The sequence below is a fragment of the Anabrus simplex genome, chromosome 1 (assembly GCF_040414725.1).
Source record: "Anabrus simplex isolate iqAnaSimp1 chromosome 1, ASM4041472v1, whole genome shotgun sequence".
Lineage (NCBI taxonomy): Eukaryota > Metazoa > Arthropoda > Insecta > Orthoptera > Tettigoniidae > Anabrus > Anabrus simplex.
In genome coordinates this window covers 1444504090-1444527460 of record NC_090265.1, presented here as the reverse complement: position 1 = coordinate 1444527460, position 23371 = coordinate 1444504090, and the positions used below count along the sequence as shown (strand labels likewise).

Genomic DNA, 23371 nt, shown 5'->3' with positions numbered 1-23371 from the left:
AATATCTCACACCGCTCAGTTAATGCAGTCAAACATAAAAGATATTCAGCAATGGGAGAACATATGGTTGAAAAGAATCAAATTTACAGGACATTTCTAATGACATGGAATTAATACATTTGAAAAAAAAAAAGGGAAAATTCATGAATGTTTTAGAAAGTTTAGAGATTTATCTTGTTCAAAAAAATGACTTTTAATCAAGTTTAAATGAAAGAAGTACAGGTGAGAACCTATTGTATAAACTAGCGTTTAATCATTGAGGGAAGAAAAAGAAAAACTTGAAAATCTTAAATGTATTTAGGTATTCTCATTCAACATTCTCATTCAACATCATCAAAATATTAAAATGTTATGTAATGATAATTTTCGTAATATTTCACTTTTTTTTTTTAAATTTTGTTAGGGCCATCTATGGACCACGGTGCTTGTGTTTTTAGCTGTTTCTTGATGTCATCGTCATCGTTTGCCACAACTGGTGTTCTTAGTGATTGGTTTGGCAGCTGTTTTCTTGTTGGTACCTCGAGCTTTTCTGATGGCCCAGTAGTCCTTCATTTTCCGGCTAAATTCAATCTTATGCTACTCAGACCATTTCCTGGTCTCGTCTTTTGGTCTGTGGGTAACTTCTGTGAGGGATGTTACAAAGGATTTAGTTTTAAGAGTTGTATGATAGTTACTCCGATCAGCTATGACATTTTGATTTATGGAGTTCCGAAAGGTCCTTCTCCATTTGCTTCATCCAAACAAATCCAGTAGCTTTGCCCTCGTTAGCAGCCTTGAAGATCCTATGGGATAACCTATTTGAGTCCATTCTGGATAGGTGTCCATAAAGAGCCAGTCGCCTTCTTCTGATGGCATCTATGAGATTTTCTTGGTGTTTATATAGCTCACGATTTTGTTGATACCATCGGCTTCCATCTGGTAAAATTCTTGGTCCCACTATCCGTCTCAGGAACTTTCTTTCTTGTACCTCGAGGGCTCTTAGTGGGGTCTTCTTAGTTAAATATAGACATTCTGCTGCATAAAGGACTGAAGGTCTGATTACTGCATTGTAGTGTCTTAGTTTGACATTCATCGACAGATTTTTTGAAGCATATAGTTTTCTATAGGCATTGTAAACCTTATCTGAGTCTCCTGTGTTCAAGAGCCATTGTTTCGCTGAGGTCCTCTGAGAACCATTCCCCAAGGTACTTTACACTTCTGACTCTCTTGATGTAGATATTATCACTGACACTCACCATTCCAGGGGTATCTTTGATATTGGTAACAAACTTGGTCTTTCCTATGTTGATCAAAAGACCCGTTTAGCCGCTATTGAGTGCAGTGTTTGGAGCTGAGTAGTAGCCTCCTGTATGTCATTTGCCAATAAAGTCACATCGTCTGCAAAGGCTAGGCATGGTATCCTTAGGTTGTCTGCTTTAATCCCCATCCATAATCCAGTGTTCTCTGGAAGGAATCTCATCCACTCTCTAATGATCTTTTCCAGGATGCAATTAAATAATATGCATGAGATGCCATCTCCTTTTCTCACCCCTGTTTTAATGGCTAAACTCCCCGAGAGTTGTCCTCTAAACTTTACTCTGGCTATGGTATAGTGCAAGGTGGCTTGCACCAGCCTATTGATCTTGTCGTTAAGTCCTAGTTCTCTTAATGTCTTATGAAGAGTAATTCTGTCTACTGAGTCATATGCTTTCTGGAAGTCGACAAATATAGCTACCCATTGTCGGGCTCTTGACTTGCTGTATTGAAGGATGGTCTTCAGATTTTGTATCTGCTCGGTACAGGACCTCGATGCTCTGAACCCTGCTTGATATTCTCCTAATTCTTTATCCAACTGTCTTGTTACATGGCGTTCCAGAATCTTGGAAAATATCTTATAGGTAACAGCAAGGAGTGATTTTCCTCAGTAGTTAATGAGATCTGTTTTGCTTCCCTTCTTGTGGATTGGATGGATAATGGCTGATGTCCAATCATCTGGGAGCCTCTCACTAGTCCATATGTCCAGAATTACTTTATGTATGCTCCTGAAGGTGTGTTCTCCGGCATGTTTTAGCATTTCTGCTACTATCCCGTCTAATCACTTTAGGAGAAGTAAGGGCAAAGGTGATGGTGGATGGAAAAATTGGAAATGAGTCTGCTCTTAATACAGGAATCAGACAAGGTGATGCACTCTCAGCTACTTCGTTTAATCTGGCTATTAACTAAGTCCTTGAAAAAAATAATGGATACCGGAAATATCGTATATAAATCTAAAGAAATTTGTGCGTATACAGACAGATGATGTAGTGCTAATGGCCAGGAATGATAGATATTTGAAGGAAATGTCTCTTGAAATGGAGGAAGCAGGAAAACGGATAGGATTGGAGGTGAATGACAGTAAATCCAAGTACATGCATGTGACTGTTATAGAGGGCAGAAGAAGTCAAGATAATCCAACAATAAATGGCCATAATTTTGAGATTGTACGGTTTTGAGTATTTGGGAACCATGTTGACAAACAATAATAGAATAAGTGAGGAGATACATCGTAGAATAATAGCTGGAAACAGGGCCTAATATGCAAATCTTACATTATTTAAATCAAGTCTATTGTCTAAATCTAAAAAATTCAAAATATATAAGACCCTTATTAGGCCTGTAGTGACATATGGCTCAGAAGCCAGGAATCTTTTAGTTGATGCAAATAAATTAAGAATATTTGATAGAAAGATTATTAGATGAATATATGGCCCAAGCAAGCAAGCAAGCAAGCAAGCAAGCAAGCAAGCAAGCAAGCAACTATCCCGTCTTTCCCAGAAGCTTTATTAATCTTGAGTAGTTTAATTATATCTCTGACTTCTTCATAGGTTGGAGGAGGGATAAACTCAGTATTAGGGTTAGTTGGTTCTGTAACCTGGAGATGTTCAATAGGTTCTTTTGCATTTAAGAGTCCTTTGAAGTAGTTAGCTAGGGTCTTAGTACAATCGCTGTCATTAAGACACAGGGATCCATCTGGTCTCTGAAGATGTAAGGCAGGGGAAGCGAATTGGGTTGTTTGTTGCTTGAGGCCCTTGTGTAGATCTCTAGAGTTGTTCCTTACAAAATCTTCCTCTGCTCGCTTAATCAGTTCCTGGTTGTGCTTCCTCTTGGCTCCTCTTATGATGCTCGACGTAGTTTTCCTTTGTGCAATAAAGGCTTGTAAATTAGCTTTGTTCTTATGTACATTCCATTTGATCCACGCTAGCCGCCTAGCTTCTATAGCTTTATCACATTCGCTGGACTACCATGGATGCTTGTTCCCTTTAGGTCTATTAGAGATTGTTTCCTGAGCCGCTACTGTTATGGCATCCCTAAGTTGATCCCATTTTGTAGATGTGTTAATCCTGTCGGTATTATGAATCAGTCTCTCTTGGTAACTAGTGCCTCTTCTTTGAGTTTGGTGATATCAAACCTAGGGATCTTTGTGCTTTTTGCTAACATACCCGTGGTCTTTAATTAGTGGTTTCAGGTTCATTTTAACCAGAGACAGGTAGTGATCAGAGTCGATGTTGGCTCCTTGTATCACCTTGACATTCATAATATCCCTGTGGTGCAGCTTGTCTATTGCTACGTGGTCGATTTGGAATTCACCCATCATGCTATTTGGACATTGCCATGTCATTGCCTTTCTGGGAAGGTGTTTGAAAGCTGTAAACATCCAAAGTAATCCATACTTGGTGCCGACACCGATTATGTGTTCCTCATTGGTGTTGGTTTCTTATGGGCAGGATATCTTCCTACAATCTTCTGGTATTAATGTTTGTTTATTCATTGATGTAATAGATAAGAAAAATGTTCCACCGATCAATACATTTATTGTGGATGAATTATTACACTAGTACCGGTTTCGACCTATCTTGGCCATCATCAGCTAGCACACAAATTTACAGTCATGGGATAAATTACAAAGAAGTTACTTAAGAGCATCCGGATGTCTGATAAAAAATGGAAGTTAGATATATTACAGTATGTTGCGTTAAATAGCTCTAATTAAAAGTAATGATGGTTAGAATAAACTAAAACCTATTGATTGAGCATGGACATGAGTACATAAACACATTAAAATATATATGGCACATCATAAGACACTAAAAATATATAGCACAATAAACACATTAAAACATGGATGTTATAAAACGTCTATTAAAATTTGAGTTCATGTTGCGTTGCATTCATTCTTCAATCCTCTTGTAGTTCATGTGTTGATTAAGTTGAATATCGAGAATGTTCTATGGTTGATATACTTTGTATTGGTATGTTATGAGAACTCTTGTCAGTAAAATTCGAAAATTAAGTTGATGTAGCAAGATAGGTTTTATCGGTACACAACCTCCACAGCAACAACAATAACGACCATATACGTACATAGACGAGAGAAGTGTCACCACCAACTACTCTGATATTAAAACCTATCTTGCTACATCAACTTAATTTTCAAATTTTACTGACAAGAGTTCTCATAACATACCAATACAAAGTATATCAACCATAGAACATTCTCGATATTCAACTTAATCAACACATGAACTACAAGAGGATTGAAGAATGAATGCAACGCAACATGAACTCAAATTTTAATAGACGTTTTATAACATCCATGTTTTAATGTGTTTATTGTGCTATATATTTTTAGTGTCTTATGATGTTCCATATATATTTTAATGTGTTTATGTACTCATGTCCATGCTCAATCAATAGGTTTTAGTTTATTCTAACCATCATTACTTTTAATCAGAGCTATTTAACGCAACATACTGCAATATATCTAACTTCCATTTTTTATCAGACATCCGGATGCTCTTAAGTAACTTCTTTGTAATTTATCCCATGACTGTAAATTTGTGTGCTAGCTGATGATGGCCAAGATAGGTCGAAACCGGTACTAGTGTAATAATTCATCCACAATAAATGTATTGATCGGTGGAATTTTTCTTATCTATTACATTGAATCCAATCAATACGGAATATGAAACTTATAAATAATAATATTCATTGATGTGGTGAATTATTTAATTTATTTAAATTTTCTAGCCAACATAGGACTACTTTAGTCAGGTTTATGGAGGCTTTTCTTCTTTTTGTCGCCCAATACTGTTTCATCCTTTCTGAACGTAATTTTCTTTCTGCTTCTGGAATCACTCTTCCTATTCTCTGCTTGTTGATTTTCGTCTGTAGTCTAGTGTGTTTATCTTTCAATATCTTGAGTATATTTGTTTTGTATTTTAAATCTTCTACAGTAATGATTATTCTTACTCTTCCACAATTTTTCTATTATTTTTCTACTGATTCTATTTTCTGGTGACTGTATTAGATGCCTTAAGAATGATTTGTTTCTTTTTCATTATGCTAGTCAAGTCACAGGTTCTATTTCTTTATAAATTGTTTCATTGGAAGCTAGTCTCCAGACTCCATTTATTTGATAATTTTTATTCAAACAGGTTCTCACTATTCTCCTTTCTAACTTGAGTACTTTATCTATTGCAACTGTGTTTGTTGTTTTGAATAATGTTTCACATGCACATGTAATTTGTGGTTGGGTGACTGTTTTGTAGTTTCAATTTGGTTGCTAATGAGAGACACTTTTTATTATATGTATTCTTGGTAACATGTTATGCTCTAACCAGTTTATCTATTCTATTTTGCCACGCTGGTTTTTCATTCAGGTTATACGTGATTATTTCGCCTAAATATATTTTTCTACAATTTTTATTTCTTGGTTTCCCAGCTTAATTTTGTTTGCAAATGGAAGTTCAGTTAGCATAATTTCTCTCTTTTTTAAATGAAATTTTCAAACCAATATTTTGAGCTACTTCCTGTACAGATTTTATTTGTTGTTTTGTTTCCTGAATATCATTGGCCAGAAGAGCTAGATCATCAGCAAATCCTAGACCGTTCAAATGTACATCATCCTTCTGGGTTCCAATTTTTATGTTTCTCAACTAGATATGCAGAACATTATAATGACCAAAAACATAATAAGTTATCTGCGATGAGTAACCACATTTATTTATTTATTTATTTATTTATTTATTTATTTAATTATCAGATACAGCCTATGGAGGGCCATTTTACACTAATAATAAGTTTAAATACGTATAAAAGAGCACAAAGGTATAAACAACAATAAATTAACAATTTTAACAGTAACAATGTAACAACAATGACAAAGGTAACTGGCAAGGGTCGGTTACTGAAATTAGGAAGAAGAAAGGTCGAGGGTTGGAGGGATGGAAGAAAGTGAAAACCTGGGGAGGACTTAGAGGAATCTTCTAATTTTTTGTTTGAATGATGCGAAAGGTGTGAATATGTCAATATCGGGTAGCGAGTTACCAAGAGTAGGGAGACGGTGGAAGATAGAGCGTTGTTGTAAAGTTAGGCGCGGATGGGACACATGATGGGTGCGCCGGTTGCATGTAGGGCGGGGAGGAACATGTATAGGGAAGTACGCCGGCAGGAGTGTTGCATTTGGTGTAGCCATTGATTATTTTGTGAAGGTAACATAGATCAGAGAACTGTAAACGGCTTCTCAGGTCAAGTATATCCAGATAGTTCATAATGTCAGATTTAGTTTTGTTCTTAAAGACAGGATTGCGAGTCTTAACAATGAAAGTGAAAAAGTTAAAAATACTATTTACTTGAGATATGTTTGTGATAGCAGATGAGGACCAAATAGGGGAACAAAAGTCAATAATGGGGAGAACATACGAGACAAAGTATAATTTTAAGGCGTTAATATCATTAATTTCAGTAAACCTGTAAAGAATGCCTAGAGTACGCATAGCACGGGATTTTATAGAGTGAATGTGAGCAGAGAAGGTTCGTTTACAGTCTATTATAACACCTAGGTCTCTTACCTGAAAAGCCGATTGCAATGTATTCCCCTGGATGGTATATGCAGTGTTCATTCTTTGCTTTAGTAATGAAAAGGAGATTGTATTGCACTTCTTAACATTAGGAGAAAGATTCCATTTCTTAAACCAGTCACCACACGAATTAAGAACAGTCTGTAATTCATCACGGTCATCAGGCGTAGACACTTCTCTTAGGATTTTCAGATTGTCAGCGTACAAGAGGAGGGAACACTGACTATTTTGGGTGCAATTAATTATGTCATCGATATAGAGAACAAAGAGTAGGGGTCCCAGAATACTGCCCTGAGATACACCTGATAACACAGGTAACCATGATGAGGCAGATTCAGGGAGTACCACTCTTTGTTTTCTGCCGGAGAGGAAACTTGTTATCAATGACAAGATGGGGCCATGGATATTAAATCTGGTGGCGAGCTTATGAAGAAGAAGTGCATGATCCACTGAGTCGAATGCCTTGGACAGATCTATATAGATTACATCTAACTGAGATTTATTTTCCATTGCTGTATTGATGTGGTGATTGAGAACAGTGAGGTTAGTGAGGCATGATTTTCCGGGAGTGAATCCGTGTTGTTCTTCAGAGAGGTACGGCTGTGTGAAGAAGAGGAGTCGGCGGTGGATTATTCTTTCAAGGACAGAGGATAGTATTGGCACGATAGATATTAGGCGGTATGATGAGATATCATGTTTGTTGCCAGATTTGAAAATAGGTGTGATATCAGCTTGTTTCCAGCTGTCGGGGAATGTACCAGTAGCCATACACAGGTTTAAAATTGTAGACAACGGTGCACAGAGAGATGCAGATGTATTTTTTAGGAATATAGGGCTAATATCATTGGGCCCGGTGGAGCGATTTGTTGGGAGACTGCTGAGAATATTTTGAACTTCGTTAGGGGTCGTTGATATTTGCGACAGAGAGTAACTGCAAACACTATTGATCTGTGGTAGTTCTGTGAAAGGTGCCGGAAGGGTAAAGGTGGAGTGAAAGTACTCATTGAATTTTTGAGACCTTAATTCAGTTGGGACATCATCACTATGTATTTCAAGATTCAGTAGTATCCGGGGTGACTTTCTACGTGATGAAATGAGGGTCCAGAATTTTTTAGGGTTGTTTTAAAGGTTTCCAGTTATAGAAGTGATGTGCCGGTTGTAGTCATTTTTAAGATGCGATTTTGAAATTTTCCTGAGGTGTTTAAAAGTATTATACGTGTGTGAATTGGGGATGGACTTCCAGAGGGACCACGCACGGGTTTTGTTCTTTAGTAGCAATTAAGTTTCGGCACTCAGCCAGGGGAAATATTTGTGTGTTCTGGGTTTGGAGAAAGGTACATGCCGCTTAATGGTAGTAAATATTAAATCCTCAAACAGGGAAACCGCACTGTTGACGTCACGCTCAGCTGATAACCAGCACCAAGGGAGGGATGACAAGTCCTGGTTGACGACTAGCCAGTCCACTTTACTCCACAGAGGAAATGTTTGCCTCGGAGCAGGTGGGAAGTCTTTATGTTGATAAGCAGGTAGGCTGAGGGTAGCTTCAATTGAGTCATGGTCAGCGGTAAGAATGTTTCTGCCAACAGATACACTAACACTAGGTACTGTAGAGAAGAGGAGGTCCAATGTTGCCAGATTTCTGGTGGGTTTTAAGCAGAACTGATGTAGATGAAGACCGTTTATGAAATTAGACAAAATAAATGAGTCCACAGGGTCGGTTACTGTTCCAGTGGTTGTAGATTACCAGGATACGTGCGAATTGAAATCACCGATTAGCACAATATCGTTGGATTTATTCAGAGCCAAAACCGTTGAATTAAAGCAATTTTCTAACGCTGTAATACCACCGGAGGGTGGGTGGTAGAAGCAGCCAACTAACAAGTTTTTAGTTCTGGAGATCGTAATTTCAACCCAGGTTATCTCACATTCAGTTTCTAGGTCAGGCCTGTGACGGGCTTTAAGTTTATTACTTACTGCAATCATTACACCTCCCCCATGCTTACCGGTACCTCTGTTTTTACGGAACACTGAAAATTAGACGAGAATGGAACTTCACTGTCCGAGACAAAATCAGGTAACCAAGTTTCCGTGAAGCATAAGATATCAAACTTGCTAAATTCAGGTTCACTGAGTACACAGTCAGTTAGTTTGTTTTTCAGGCTCTGGGTATTCTGATAACAAACATTAAGCGGACCTGGATTTAAATGAATGTCGCCGGAAAGAAGTAGTAATATAACGAACACAGCACGTGAGGAAGCATGGCAACCTTTCGTCCTTTCACTGGAAGAGACAGGGGCATGGCGAAGCACAGGAAGATCAGAGACAGACAAAGCAGAGAAAATATAATGCCGTTCAGCGAAGCACCATTGCAGTACTGAACCACACGACACTTCACTTGCTTCAGGGATGGTTGTAGATATGAAAGCACAGTACGAGACACTTCTATATACAAGAAAGACTAAGAAAAGAAAGTAATAGGTCGGAGGTACAAAAACATGTCCGTTCCCAGTTACTGCCATCATTACCACCTTAACAGGTCACAAATTTACTAAAATAGATCGGGATTTAAAAATCTTAAAAAGAATTGAAAAAGGTAAGCTCAATATGGAATATGAAAACTTATACATCTTCCTAGGTCAACAATTTAACAAAGACAAAAACTTAAACGACATTATAGATAACAAAAGTACTCTTTACGAACAGATTCCAATTCTGTTACAAAAATAATTCCTTCAGAATATTAATGTTTATAAAATATTTAGCGCCAAATCAGTAAACACACCCACCAATCAAAAAAAAAAAAAAAAACACACCACCCCCCTCCCCTTCTCCCACTGCTGGCAACTCCCCATCACGCGCAACGAATAAGCCCTTAGCCATGCCTTCTCAAGCTCAACGCTGTCCGCCAAGACTTCACAAATACAACACGAGAAGTAAGAGCTCAGCGACTGCCAGTTGCTCTAAAGCTCTCAAAATAAGTTAACATCTCAGCGGTCGAAGGAGTAAGTGTCAACACTTTTCATTTAACTTCCACTATTTAACCCCCTAATTCCAATTATGATTCTTCATTAAATTTTCAAAATAACTCTTTAATTACAGAATTTCAACACCCACTTGGCTACCCACTGATTGACAACAACTTTTACTACAACAATGTTCCCTTTCGACTAGTACGTTCATTTCAACACGTCTAACAACAAAGAGCCACACCTATCACAAACTCTTCCCACAAATACTACATCAAAGAAGATGGCCTAATGACATCTACATGAACTCCAATATAGCCTACGACACCAGCATTCTAACTAATATTATATCAAAAAAGAACCACGCCATATGAAAATTCTTCAAAATTTGTAAGCATTTAAATGAAAATCAATAACTACCAACTTCAAGAACCAAGGACTATTATCAATGCTCAACTTTCCTCAAGTTTATAACAACACGCCATTTGACAATCAATTGGAATGTGCTTTCTGATTTTTAACATTATTGTATTATCTTTCAATATCAAGAATCAACCACCTATATCATAATTCTCAAACAATTGTCATGTTTTTAGACTCAAATATTATTAAGTAATAGTATACTACATTTTAGATCGTAATAGTTGTTTAATGATCTCTAATCCATTTTACAAGACATAGTTACTTTTTAACGGTATTCATAAAGCTGCCTCTGTGGATCCGTGGTAGTGTCGGCCTCCGGATCCCAAGATAGCGGGTTCAAACCCGACAGAGGTAGTCGGATTTTTGAAGGGCGGAAAAAAGTCCATTCGACACTCCATGTCGTACGATGTCGGCATGTAAAAGATCTCTGGTGATACATTTGGTATTTACTCGACCAAATTAATTAAATCTCAGCCATAGACGCCCAAGAGAGTTTCGGTTTACTCTGTCTGCCATCTAGCGGACCTAGAGTAAAACGGAACGTCGAAATTGACGAGCAGACAGCCAGATGGCGTCAAATCGAAATGTCTGCACACGGTAGCTGAGGCCATACGATTATTATTATTATTATTAGTATTCATAAGCCATTTCCAATCAGGTACCTGATCTATTCTTAAGGTAAAATATGACTGATAATGCCTACTATTGATAGGCGAAACATGTACAATCCAATGTATTAATTTTATGTTAATTTTGATAAGGACAAAAATGAAATGGCGTATGGCTTTTAGTACCGGGAGTGCCCAAGGACAAGTTTGGCTCGCCAGATGCAGGTCTTTTGAGTTGACGCCCGTAGGCGAACCGTGCGTCGTGATGAGGATGAAATGATGATGAAGACAACACACACACCCAGCCCAGTGCCAGTGGAATTAACCAATTATGGTTAACATTTCCGACCCTGCCGGGAATCGTACCTGGTACCCCTGTGGCCAAAGGCCAGCATGCTAACCAATTAACTATGGAGCCAGATGATAAGGACAAAGTCCTAATTTTTTAAGATTGTATTGTATTGAATAGGTGGGTAAAGAAAAATATACTAGTGTTATTTAATACTCGTACTTAAGGTATCTGAGAGTAAAAACGCTGCTTGATGGTCTTAGTTTATATGAGTGACACTGTATGAGTACAACCTACTGCCTTGTAGGTTGATGTGACTGGATACCAAAGATTAAGGAAGAAAAACCTGAAAGAAATTCTCCCTCTGTGTTAGGTTCAGCAGGTCAACAGAGGGATTAATGAGAAAAGTGCTTTCAAGAATACGAGCGTTGGATGTAGAAATTGAAGACAGTGACATCAGTTTGGTGCGAATGATGACTTACAGCCTAATGTTACACCAGCTACCAAAACCAAATGAAGAATAAGTATCAGAGTGGGAATGTTAAATATTCTGATGTTGACAAACAAAACTGAAGAGTTGGTTGACCTCATGGAAAGGAGGAAACTTCCAATCATGAGATTGAGTGAAACACAAGGATGAAATCCAACTGCTTCAGCAAGGAAAAGCAGCAGGAAGTGATTAAATTACTGGGGAGGTATTAAAGACAATGGGGTGGTACATAGTGCCTTATTTAAAATTTCTCTTCGACTATGTCATAAATAATAGTGTAATACCAAAAGAATGGAAGGAATCTATAATAATACCAATTTATAAAGGAAAGGGTGATAAAAGGAAACCAGAGAACTACAGACCAATCAGCCTGACTAGTATAGTTTGTAAAATACTGGAGAGTTTAATATCAAAGTACATCAGAGGGATATGTGATGATAAAAATTGGTTCATGAGGAGCCAGTATGGATTTAGAAAGAAATTTTCTTGTGAGGCACAACTGGTGGGATTTCAGCAGGACATATCAGATCAGTTAGATTCAGGAGGCCAGTTAGATTGCATAGCCATAGATCTTTCCAAAGCCTTTGATAGAGTGGAACATGGAATATTATTAAAGAAATTGGAGGGAATAGGATTGGGCGTAAGGGTTATACGTTGGATAAGATCCTTTCTAAATTCAATGGCTCAGAAAGTCAAAGTAGGAAATAATATTTCACAGGAAGAGAAAGTTTGTAAGGGAATCGCACAGGGTAGTATAATCGGTCCGTTACTTTTCTTAATATACACAAATGATTTAGGGAACAATATAACATCAAAAATAAGATTGTATGCAGATGATATAATTGTTTATAGGGAAATAAATAACAATGAGGATTGTTCAGAATTACAAAGGGGTCTTGAAAGTATCCAACAGTGGGTTGAAGAAAATAATATGAAGGTTAATGGAGGCAAATCAACTGTTACAACATTTACAAACAGGAGCTTTAAAACTGAATTTGAATATACTTTGGATGAGGTAGTTATCCCAAAAGATAACAAGTACAAATGCTTAAGTGTGAAATTGAAAATTAATTTGCACTGGAAGTGTCATGTTGATGACATTGTTGGGAAAGCATGTAGATCGTTACAGGTCATAATGAGGCTACTTATAGGATGAACAAAGAATTAAAAGAAAAAAGTTACTTAAGTATGGTTCATCCATTATTGGAATATGCAAACAGTGTTTGGGATCCTCACCAAGAATACCTAATAAAAGAAATAGATAGTGTGCAGAGGAAAGCAGCAAGATTTGTAACAGGGGATTTCAGGAGAAACAGTAGTGTATCAGAAATGTTAGAGGAACTTGGGTGGGAAACTTTAAGTAAGAGAAGAGAGAAAACTAGACTTATAGGATTATATAGAGCCTATACAGGAGAAGAAGCATGCGGAGAAATCCGTGAGAGGCTTCAATTGGAAAATAATTATATTGGCAGAACTGACCACAAGTATAAAATTAGAAGGAATTTTAGCAGAAGCGACTGGGGTAAATTTTCATTCATTGGGAAGGGCGTGAAGGAGTCGAACAGTTTACCAGGGGTAGTGTTTGATCCTTTTCCAAAATCTGTACAGGTATTCAAGAAGAGAATAAACAGCAACAGGGAAAATAAATGAAATGTTAGAGGGCATTTGACCAGTGCAGGTTATTGTAAATAAAAAATGTGTGTTTAAAAAAAAAAAAAATTCCATCCCCTGGTCCATGGAGTGTGGACAGCCAAAGTAGGGGACTGCCTGTAGGGGTGAAGTACAGTGGGGACTTCGAGGGCCCTGGGACCGCCACGGTAGCTGTGAAGGCCCTTCAGGAACTCTGAAAAGTGGTGGCAAAAGGGGGCTCTGGTTAAGACGCAGCAGGTCGTTATGCTACTTAGGTTCCACAATGGGTAAAAAAAAAAGTAAATAAATGCAATGTAAATTTTAATCTTATACCAGTTGCATAGTATTATTTGAAGTAATTCCACATACTGTATAAGAGTTGACTATGTTTGTAAGTAAAGGAGATATAAGTAGAATTTTGTAAACAATATAAATTTATTAAGGATGATCTGTTTGTTTAATAGAAAAAAATTGTTAGCATAAATTGTATATTATTGTATTCTAGATAAAATTTTCTTCTTCTCTTGTTAATTTAAAATTTAGTGCTTGACAATAACATATTTTAGTGTACCATTTGCCACCGAGGTAGACACCTCATTTGCAAATAGAGAGATTTTGATTTGATTTGATCCGGGGAAATAAATATCAGATTGGACTAGAGTCTCTACTGTCTGGAAATGAAGTAGAGAGAATGGAGTGAGATTTTTAATACATAAAGACATAGGTGCTTGTAGTCAAGAGGTGTTTGTTAATGAAAGGATAACCAAGTTATCTGTGAACTTGAGAGGAAAAAAATTCTATGTGATCCAAGTTTATGCCCCACACGTAGGATGCCCAAAAGAGGAAAAGGCCAACTTCCTTAATAACTTGGAAAAACACTGAGTATGAAAATATAATTGTAATGGTTATGTTAATTCACAAGTAGGCTCACACTGGACATGATATGAAACCATACTGGGCCCTTATGGAATGGAAAACAGAAATGAAGAGGGAGAATATATGCTAGATCTATGCATGAGAAGAAATCTGATAGTGAGCAACACTTGGGTCAAGAAAAGGGACTCCCATAAAATCACAAGATATAGCTGGGATGAAAAAAAGCGTACAGTAATAGATTATTTTCTGATAGATAAAAATGTATGGAAGAATATAAATGATGCCAAGGTAATCAAGAAGACCCTGGCGGAGACCACAGACTGCTGGCTGCAGATATTGCAGAGAAAATACCTCCAAGAATCTTCACCAAAAGACCCAAAAATTAAAACTTGGTGACTTACCGAGCCAAGTATACAGGAAGAATTCAGGAATGTGGCTGCAGACTGTGGCCAAGAGAAGAACTGAAAATGGTAGATGAAGAATGGGACACACTAAAGAAGGCTGCGGTAGAAACAGTAGGAAAAGTATGTGGATGACAGAGACAAAAACAAAAATCTAAAGAAACTGTTTGGTGGAGTGATGATATTAAAAAGGCAATCAATGACAGAAACTGTGAAAAAAAAGCCCTGTATCAGGCAAGAACACAGGGAGATCAACATGTAACAGAGCTGTCAGTTTATAGAGAGAGAAAATTACAGGTCAAACAGTTGGTTGTAGTTGAGAAGCAGAAACGCTAGGAAGATCTGGCTACCAGAACAACAAAGAGCCGTATGTACGATATCCTAACTGGTGTAAAACCTTCAATTATTATGTTTAATATATTTTAATTCTATTTTATGATTAATACAGGCTTTCCTGTAAATATGTATTATAAATTTGTATAACCTCAAATACGTACATATATAAGTGTAACCTCAAAATCTATATAGTTGAAAGCGGTAGAAAACTCTATAATGTTCATCTATTAGATTTATTCTACTATAATTTGGTATATATAAAGGGTTCTGGTAACTTACTGTAGGGTTTATTATCCAGATACATGTAGAGACATTAGGAATGTTGTAGAGATTTTGATGTGTATTGGTAAACGGTAAGGAAGGTTTTAGCTGGATCCGTTACTGGAGTACTCCATTCGACTAGCTGGTCGATCGATGTTTTGAGTGGGTTCCATTAGAGTGTTGTACGAACCCTTCCAGAAATCTACAATTCTAGACGGTGGATCGAACAGTATATATATCGAGCCGTCTATCAGTAAGTCAGTCAGGTTTCACTCGAAGGCAAGTGATGGACTGTGAGTGACTGTTGAGCTCCAAGGTGGAGTCGGTGAGTTCAAGAGAGTGTATGTTATAGTGCACAATTCAGTGTTGTTGATATCTGTACTCCGCTATTAAGTGTTGTTGTGTTACTTGCTACTGTTGTAACGTTCCAGACGTTACAGTGTAATTATGTTAATTTTATTATGTGTAATTAATTCAGGAATTTAACGTCATGATATTTATTTGGTATGTAATTGTATTATAATTCATGTTTAATCATTTGCTCACTATCATTTCATTACTTTGTAACTACGACTTATAAACGAGGGCTGAATATCTTCATATTCACTTAGATTCTTGCGACAGTTGGTTAAAATTAACTTGCAGTAAATTTCCTCTATATTGCCACATCACCGAGGAGGAAGGGAGGACAAATTTAGACATCAAGTTCTGAGTAAAGCGAGCACGTGTTCACGCGTCCTAACGTAAGCTACCGTATTTCGACCAGAATTATTCGAACTGATCAACGCCTATATTTTCAAAGGAGCGTCATGTTGCCATGGATACTGATTGAAAGGACGAATAGAAGAACAGTTGATATCTTGTGTGGGACCCATCTACTCTAAAATCTAGAGTGGGGAGAGAAGTGTCATCTGATTGGACCACGTGTAGCGGCCTGTAATTAGCGCGAGAGAAAGTTATAAAAGGGCGTGTTGGAGCTCCTGGAGGGTCTCTCTACAACGTCTTATTCGCTTCTGCGAGTCTCTCTACATTATTCTACGATCTTCTACGAGGCTTCTACTTGATTTTCTACTTGATTCTGCGTCTCGATACTTAGAAATTCTGAATGAGGGGTGTATAGCCACTCTCATGAGGAAGTACGTACAGCACGGTTACAAGACCGGTTTGAACCAGTCTAAGTCAATAGATAGTTTTAATCTAGATAGAAATGAAACTTCAGAGAACATTATCAGTAAAGTTGGAAGGATTCTTAATTGAGTATCCTCTCCATATAACCCAAGGTGGTTCTTCTAACTGTGACTTAGGGCTTATCTCCAATATATGGGATAAAGCATAATAGGGAGTGTTAGTTTTGAAGTCATCTTCCAATTAGTGGTGGGTGCAATTGGCAAGGCAGGAATGGTACTGAGCTGCAGATGAAGAGATATCAAAGACGGACGGTGATGTTCCCGCTACAAGGAGGGAAGCTTTCCAAGGACCAGCAGAACAAGACGACATGGTGAGCAAGCGAGTTAAAGATATTGCAAGTTTTCGCGAAGTAGAGTCATTCAATTTTTTATTAAATTCATTTTCTATTTTAAATTCAGTTCTCGTTAAACCGTCGTCATTTATATTAAATATAATAAATAGTATTTTTCTAGTTCATTGTAATCAATCTGCCTTAATTAGCCTTTTGATTTCTAATTCTCCTACTTAATGATTAGTGTACTATCACCTCACCCCTGTGATAAGAGTCTGTCCAAGCTTGATTATAAATTTTATCTTTAAGTCCTCAACTTAAAGATTGGCGCCCTTTGCTTGCTTGGTTGCATTTCTCATTTGATGATTGTTCTCCGAGAGGGGAAGTAACATAAATGCCGCTCCAACGTGTGGCGAGAAAATCATTAAGTACGGAGCAGTTAATAACAGTAACAATATCAGAATTCGTATTATGGGCAAAATTTGGATATCCACGTTTCATTAAGAGTGTTTGATTGTGGGAAGGGTCATGGCTGATCAGACGAAAGAGGAGAGGATGTTGCGCAGTGGACGAGCGATAAAAGGCAATAACGTAGTGAGTTCAGAGGAAGAGTTGTGTAGTCTAGTAGAGGAAATTGAAGATAGAAGTGTAAGTAGTATGGAGAGTGAAGGCAAGCAGAAAGAAGTCAGTATGGAGTCAGATGATAGTAGGATGGGGGGCGAAGCGGAAGTAAACACTAACAATGAAAGTAATAATAATGATCAGTTAATGGGAATGATGCAGTTAATGTTAAGTAAGATAGAGGACAGTAAATCGGAAATAAAAAATGAATTGGAACAAATTAAAGCAGATGTAGAACAAACTAAATCTGAGCTTAAAGGTGAATTAGAACAAACTAAATCTGAGCTTAAAAGTGAATTAGAACAAACTAACACTAAAATTGAGAATATTAAATATGAACTTAAAGAACAGTTAGAGCAAACTAAAGCTGAATTAAGTAGGGAGATGAGGGAAAATAAGGAGGAAGCGAATCGGAGAATGGACGAACACAGTAAGCAGTTACGCGATCTGGTGGTAAAAAATGAACATTTTAATAAGCGATTAGAGGACCAGGAAAGTGAATATGTACGGCAAGGGAAAAAGGTAGAAGAAAAGTTTGCGGAACAGAGAAGTGAATTCCTGGAATTAATGGGGAAGGAAAACAACTCTACTAGGGAGGAAGTAATGAGGCAGGTCACTAGTATTGATAAGAGAGTTGAGACTCAAAGAGGGGAAATACGGGTATTTAAAGACCACGTCCAACAAGAGATTGACACGGTAAAGCTTAGAATAGAAGATGAGACCCGGGCAAGTGAAGAAAGGTTTGCGATAGCTGAAGAGAATAGGATTGAAATTCGGACATTGAGAGAGAAGCAGGTTAATTTGGAGAGAGAAATTGATAGGAGAGACAGGGATGTAGAATGCCGGATGGAGAAAGCAGAAAATAAGTTAAAACAGGTGGCAAAGGATAAACAGGTTTTCACGGGAAGGCAATGTCTAGGAAATAGCTACATTAGGGAAATTGAACTACCTAAATTTAATGGGAAACAAACGAACCCGCTAGATTTCCTTAAGATGATAGAGAAACGGTTTGAAAAGCGTCTAGAGGAAGGGTCTATGGACTGGGAAGACGTTATGGAAAATATTGACCATGCTTTTGTAGGAGAAACTCGATCTTGGTTCATGGTATATAGGCAGACGATGACGAACCTGAAAGAATTCAGAAATAAATTTAGAGAGAAATTCTGGAATGAAGCGATACAAGCTAGGGAGAGAGAAAGGGTGGTATTTGGGAGGTACAAACAGCATGAAGGAGTCACTATGACTGAGTACTTCCTGGCACATGTCATGATTTGTCAGAACTTAGATGGTATAACCGAAGGGTCTGATGTAGTAAGACTACTTTTGAGACATTTTCCGGACAGGGTGAGAGAAGCGGCCTGTATGCAAAAAGTAGGAACTATTCAGGAGATGGAGAACCTACTAGGCAGTTTTGATGCGTTAGGTAACCTTAGAAGTAGAACGGAGAATATTCAGAACTTTAGTCATCACAACGGAATGAGACATAACGGTAGTACACAGAATCACGAAGCTCGCAATCAGTTCAGACCTCAGCAGAACAGCAGGAGCGGAGCAGCTGAATATAGGACAGGAAATTCCCAACGGAGGCCAGAGCAATGTACTAATGAGTCCAACGTCAATACACAAAGGGAACCTTTAAACTAACGAGAGGCTGTAATGTTAGGTCAGAATTCCAGCCTAGTAAGAAGGTAGCGAAGTGTCTTGCCATGAAAGTGTTACCATATGACCTAGATGTTAGGGACGATTTGTTGTATGAACCCGAGCAGAATAATGAAGAGTCAAGTAATAAAGCAGTCAATCCCGTTGTTAAATTGAAAGTCTGGGGGGCGTGGGTTAAAGTTTTGATTGATTCTGGTAGCCAAATATCATGTATTAGTTCTCAGTGGTATGAGTCATTAGTGAAACAGGGTATTCAGTTGGAGGAAATGCCTGTTAAGTCTACTTTCATCATTACGGCTGTTGGAAAGAGGTCTAAGCAAATTTGTAAACAAGTAGCTGTCCCGATCAGTATTAATAATTTTATTAGCGTTCAGATATGTTTGGTAATTCCGCATTTAATATTTGATCTTATCTTGGGATCTGACTGGTTAACGTTAAAATTGGCTCAGTTAAATTACAATGATCTAGTGCTAAATTTGAGGTGGAATAATGAGGATATTAAGGTCAAGTTTGAGGAGGAAATTCAGAGGAAAACGGAAGTTAGTACAGTGTGGAGAATGAAAGAGGTTTCTAAAGTAAATGAAGAGGCTAGAGAGGGCCTGAAGTTGTGTCAGTTGTGGATTAATGAGGATAAAATATGTGGCTTGAAAGAAGCCGTAAGTAGAAATGAGTTAAATGAAATCCAGAAGGACAAGTTATTTGAAGTGTTATGTGAACACGTGGAGATTTTCTCCGAGAAACCTGGTGTTACCCATCTGTATGAACATTCTTTTTCTGTGCTGGATAAGACTCCATTCAGCGGACCGCGATATCCGATACCACACAAATATGCAAAAGCCGTAGAGGATCAAATTCAAGCTATGTTAGCAGACGATGTGATTGAATTATCAAACAGTCAATATGTTAATCCCTTAATTGTCGTGCCTAAGTCTGATAGATCAATACGTCTGTGTATTGAATGCGAGAGCGTAGTGAGAGTGTTAGGTTTGCCTGAGGAACCCCCTCGTAATGCTGAATTTTACGTCCGACTGGCACGGGAGAACCTGATTAAATCTGGAGATAAACGTAAAAGGCAACAGAAACGTAAGGTACTGGATAACTTTGAGGTAGGTGATATGGTTTTGGTGAGAGTTACCATGTTGTCAAATAGTGAGGATAAGGTAACAAAGAAATTTTTTCTTTTATATCAAGGCCCTTATAAAGTACATAGAAAACTTGGACCCTGTGCTTACAAGTTAGCGGAGGGCGAGAGCGTAATGAATGGTTCATACAACATTAGTAGTTTAAGGAGATACCTGTCGTGTGAGGTGGCTGAACCGGATTGTGAGATATAGGTCAGTAACTCGGGGAAGTTGCTACTTGTTATGTCAGACTACGAGCGGTATGTGTTTACGGCTCTATTGTGGTGGTATTTCCTAGTTGTGTTTGTAAACAAGGGAGATGTTTGTGTGACGGTAGATTTACGCTCGTTCATTGACGATAGATCATTTGTTTTCCGTATGTGAGGCCATGAAATTAGATATATTATTTGTTTTCTGAGATGTTACAGAAGGCTAATTAAAGCTGACGACGGCAAATAATTAATTTTCCCGTATGTGCATTTCTAACTTGCAATAGTTTTACCGTGAGCTTAAATCACGTGTGTATTTGTGTGAAGTGTATTGCATCCTGCTTCAAGATAAGGTTGAAACATTCGAAAGAGTGATAAAAGTGTAAATTGTTTGTATCATTTGTTTTCCATTTTTTTTAATGTAAAAGATTGGAAGAGAACGTGTTACTGCTATCTAGCAAAGAATGTCGGAGAGATGGGAAGTAAAAAGGACAAATAGACACTCGGCAGAGTTTGTAATCTGAATTGTATATATATTATGTGATATTCTCTAGGGTAATCTTGTTTTTTACAAAAATGGAAAGTTGCTTGTGATGGGCATAATTTAGCATCTAAACCTCAAGATGAACTGAAATAACAGACAGTCGCAATGGGAAGCAGTCTAAGAGAGATATGGAAAGAGTGAGATATAATTAAGTGTATGAAAATAATGTCGCTCGTTATGGGCAGGTAATAGAGGTATTTCAAGTCAATGTGGGAGTAAGTGTGTGAGTTCTCAACGCATGTAATATTTGTTAAGAACTCATGGGGGCGTATGTAACGTTCCAGACGTTACAGTGTAATTATGTTAATTTTATTATGTGTAATTAATTCAGGAATTTAACGTCATGATATTTATTTGGTATGTAATTGTATTATAATTCATGTTTAATCATTTGCTCACTATCATTTCATTACTTTGTAACTACGACTTATAAACGAGGGCTGAATATCTTCATATTCACTTAGATTCTTGCGACAGTTGGTTAAAATTAACTTGCAGTAAATTTCCTCTATATTGCCACATCACCGAGGAGGAAGGGAGGACAAATTTAGACATCAAGTTCTGAGTAAAGCGAGCACGTGTTCACGCGTCCTAACGTAAGCTACCGTATTTCGACCAGAATTATTCGAACTGATCAACGCCTATATTTTCAAAGGAGCGTCATGTTGCCATGGATACTGATTGAAAGGACGAATAGAAGAACAGTTGATATCTTGTGTGGGACCCATCTACTCTAAAATCTAGAGTGGGGAGAGAAGTGTCATCTGATTGGACCACGTGTAGCGGCCTGTAATTAGCGCGAGAGAAAGTTATAAAAGGGCGTGTTGGAGCTCCTGGAGGGTCTCTCTACAACGTCTTATTCGCTTCTGCGAGTCTCTCTACATTATTCTACGATCTTCTACGAGGCTTCTACTTGATTTTCTACTTGATTCTGCGTCTCGATACTTAGAAATTCTGAATGAGGGGTGTATAGCCACTCTCATGAGGAAGTACGTACAGCACGGTTACAAGACCGGTTTGAACCAGTCTAAGTCAATAGATAGTTTTAATCTAGATAGAAATGAAACTTCAGAGAACATTATCAGTAAAGTTGGAAGGATTCTTAATTGAGTATCCTCTCTATATAACCCAAGGTGGTTCTTCTAACTGTGACTTAGGGCTTATCTCCAATATATGGGATAAAGCATAATAGGGAGTGTTAGTTTTGAAGTCATCTTCCAATTAGTGGTGGGTGCAATTGGCAAGGCAGGAATGGTACTGAGCTGCAGATGAAGAGATATCAAAGACGGACGGTGATGTTCCCGCTACAAGGAGGGAAGCTTTCCAAGGACCAGCAGAACAAGACGACATGGTGAGCAAGCGAGTTAAAGATATTGCAAGTTTTCGCGAAGTAGAGTCATTCAATTTTTTATTAAATTCATTTTCTATTTTAAATTCAGTTCTCGTTAAACCGTCGTCATTTATATTAAATATAATAAATAGTATTTTTCTAGTTCATTGTAATCAATCTGCCTTAATTAGCCTTTTGATTTCTAATTCTCCTACTTAATGATTAGTGTACTATCACCTCACCCCTGTGATAAGAGTCTGTCCAAGCTTGATTATAAATTTTATCTTTAAGTCCTCAACTTAAAGATTGGCGCCCTTTGCTTGCTTGGTTGCATTTCTCATTTGATGATGGTTCTCCGAGAGGGGAAGTCACACTGTGTATAATTGTGTGCTGTGTCTTGGTGACAAAGTAATTTACATAAAGAAGTGAACGTGTTCTCGTGTGATATTTATTTCCGTCAAATAAAATCGCATTAAGAGAACGATAAAAGGATAGGAATAAGAAACTGTTATGCAGAATCACTACCTATAGACATTTGACGTGACTGGAACTGGAGACAGTAGTATCTAAAATGAAAACAAGTCAACTGGATAGGATGAATTTAGTGTTGAAATGATCACAGCACTAGAAGAGTTTGGACAATAGTGGATGTACAGAGTACTGAAGAGAATTCGGAAAGAGAATGTAATACTCAATGACCGGAAGCAGGGAGCCATCATACAACTGGTGAAAAAAAAAAAGGTGATAGGAAGAAATGTACCGACTATAGAGGTGTGACTCTATTGTCACATGGCCTCAAAATCTACTAATCCATACTTGAGAGCACGATTAGAAAATATGTTTAAACTACACTGAGGATGAATGGATTTAAACCTCACAGATCAAGTATATACCTTATTTTTTTCCTCCAGAATACTCTATGAGAAGTATTACGAGAAAGGTAAAATGCTTATAACTGTTTTTCTGGACATCAAAAAAGCATATGACCATGCACCACATAAGCATACCGGGTGGTCTACCAGCCCCTTGCAATCCAGTTTTATGCATCCCTTCACATTTACTACAATGCTGAAAGACATTAGTCCCTCTCACTAAACCGAGGTTATATAACGAGATATGTGTTTATGGGCTAAAAGGCAGCAGGAATAGTGAGCGCCACTATTAATATATTATGGGTACCTCAAATGAACCCGTACAATGAGTACAGATAAGCAGAACACGTACATTAAAACAGGAGGTGGATGCACAGACCGGGAGCACGGTACTGTATA

General features: G+C 37.7%; 1 protein-coding gene across 3 annotated transcripts in view; it reads right to left on the bottom strand.

Annotated features, from left to right (window-relative positions):
* LOC136860653 (uncharacterized) overlaps positions 1 to 23371 on the bottom strand; it is a 314102-nt gene that overhangs the window by 116500 nt on the left and 174231 nt on the right. The gene's annotated exons all lie outside the window — the stretch shown is intronic.